The sequence below is a fragment of the Hordeum vulgare genome, chromosome 3H (genome assembly GCF_904849725.1).
Source record: "Hordeum vulgare subsp. vulgare chromosome 3H, MorexV3_pseudomolecules_assembly, whole genome shotgun sequence".
Classification (NCBI taxonomy): domain Eukaryota; kingdom Viridiplantae; phylum Streptophyta; class Magnoliopsida; order Poales; family Poaceae; genus Hordeum; species Hordeum vulgare.
Window position 1 is genome coordinate 240,298,531 of NC_058520.1, and position 2,648 is coordinate 240,301,178.

Here is a 2,648-nt window from a genome sequence, read left to right on the forward strand (position 1 = left end):
TATTTTAATTAATACTCTAGATGCATGTTGGATAGCGGTCGATGAGTGGAGTAATAGTAATAGGTGTAGGCATGAGTCGGCCTATTTGTTTGTGGACGTGATGCCTATATAGACATGATTATTGCCGTGAATATTGCACAACTATCTGCTTTTCTGTCAATTTCCCACCATAGTTATGTACTATTTATTCACGCTGGAGATCACATATATAGGCATGATGTCCATAAGCAAGTAGATCGACTCCTGCCTGCATCTACTACTATTACTCCACTCATCAATCACTATCCAACATGCATCTAGAGTATTAAGTATGAAACACAGTAATGCTTGAAGCAAGATGAAATGATGTAAACAAAGTAAACCCAAGCAATATAAATAAACACCATCATTTTATCCTTAATGGCAGCAATAATAACACATGTCATGTTGTTGGAGTACTAAAGAACGAGTCCTTTAGCACCCTGACTTGTGCATATATACTACGGCGACAGAAATCTTTTGTCGTCTCTTGAGCTTGCGTTGGTTTTTCCCTTGAAGAGGAAAGGGCGATGCAGCACAGGAGCACTAAGTATTTCCCTCAGTCAAAGAACCAAGGTATCAATCCAGTAGGAGAATCGCGTCAAGTCCAGAGTACCTGCACAAACACAAAAGAGCTTGCACCTAACGCTATAAAGGGGTTGTCAATGCCTTCAAGATTGATTCCAAAGTGAGAACTGAAGGCAGAAAGTGCAACGAAGTAAAAGTGTAAGGCTGAAAATATGGTGTGAAGTAGACCGGGGGGCCATAGTGTTCACTAGAGGCTTCTCTCAAAATAGAAAATATTACGGTGGGTGAACAAATTACTGTCGAGCAATTGATAGAAGCACGCAAAGTCATGACGATATCTAAGGCAATGATCACACATATATGCATCACTTCCGAGACAAGTAGACCAATACTTTCTGCATCTACTACTATTACTCCACACATCGACTGCTATCCAACATGCATCTAGTGTATTGAGTTCATGACGAACAGAGTAACGCCTTAAGCAAGATGACATGATGTAGAGGGATAAACTCAAACCAATGAACAAAACCCCATCGTTTTACCCTTGATGGCAACAACACGATGCATGCCTCGCTACCCCTTCTGTCACTAGGTGAGGTCACCGCATGGTATGAACCCAAAACCAAGCACTTCTCCCATTGCAAGAATCATAGATCAAGTTAGCCAAACAAAACCAACAACTCGAAGAGAATTACTAGGATAAGGAATCATGCATATAAGAGATCAGAAGAAACTCAAATAAGATTCATAGATAATCTGATCATAAATCCACAATTCATCGGATCTCGACAAAGACACCGCAAAAGAAGATTACATCGGATAGATCTCCATGAAGATCATGGAGAACTTTGTATTGAAGATCCAAGAGAGAGAAGAAGCCATCTAGCTACTAGCTATGGACCCGTAAGTCTATGGTGAACTACTCACGCATCATCGGAGAGGTCATGGTGTTGATGAAGAAGCCCTTCGTATCCGAATCCCTCCTCTGGAATGGCACCAGAACGTGCCCTAGACGGGATCTTGCGGAGACAGAAGCTTGCGGCGGCGGAAAAGTATTTTCATGGATCTCCTGATTTTTTTCTAGGATTTTAGGGAATATATAGGCGAAAGACCTAGGGCAGAGGAGGCCTAGGGAGCCCACAAGACTGGGAGGCCTGGGCCCCCTGGCCGCGGCTAGGGGGCTTGTGGGGTCCCTAGTGACCCTCTGCCTTGGTTCTCAAGTCTCCCGATCATCTTTTGTTTCAGAAAAAATCTTTTTGGAAGTTTCATTCCGTTTGGACTCCGTTTAAAATCCTCCTCTGAAGAGGGTCAAAAACACGGAAAAAACAGGAACTGACGCTTGGCACTGAGTTAATAAGTTAGTCCCAAAAAAGATATAAAATGCATACAAAACATCCAAAGTTTGACAAGATAATAGCATGAAACCATCAAAAATTATAGATACGTTGGAGACGTATCAAGCATCCCCAAGCTTAACTCCTGCTCGTCCTCGAGTAGGGAAGTGATAAAGACTGAATTTTTGATGTGGAATGCTACCTAGCATAGTTGTCCTTTGTAACTTCTTTTGTGTGACATGAATGTTCAGATCCGTAAGATTCAAAACAATAGTTTGCTATTGACATGAAAACAATAATACTTCAACCAAACTAGCAAGGTAATCATGAACTTTCGAAATAACAAGGCCAAAGAAAGTTATCCCTACAAAATCATATAGTATGGCTATGCTCCATCATCCCCACACAACTAATGTAAATCATGCACAACCCCGGTATTGGCCAAGTAATTGTTTTCGCACTCTTACTTTCTCAAACCTTTTACAACTATCATGCAATACATGAGCGTGAGCCATGGATATAGCACTATAGGTGGAATAGAGTGTGGTGGTGGTTGTGAGACAAAAAAAGGAGGAGATGGTCACATTGACTCGGCGTATCAAAGGGTTATGGAGATGCACGTTAATAGATATCAATGTGAATGAGTAGGGATTGCCATACAAAGGATGCACTAGAGCTATAAGTATGTGAAAGCTCAAAAGGAGAACTAGTGGGTGTGCATCCAACTTGCTTGCTTACGAAGACCTAGGGCAATTTTGAGGAAGC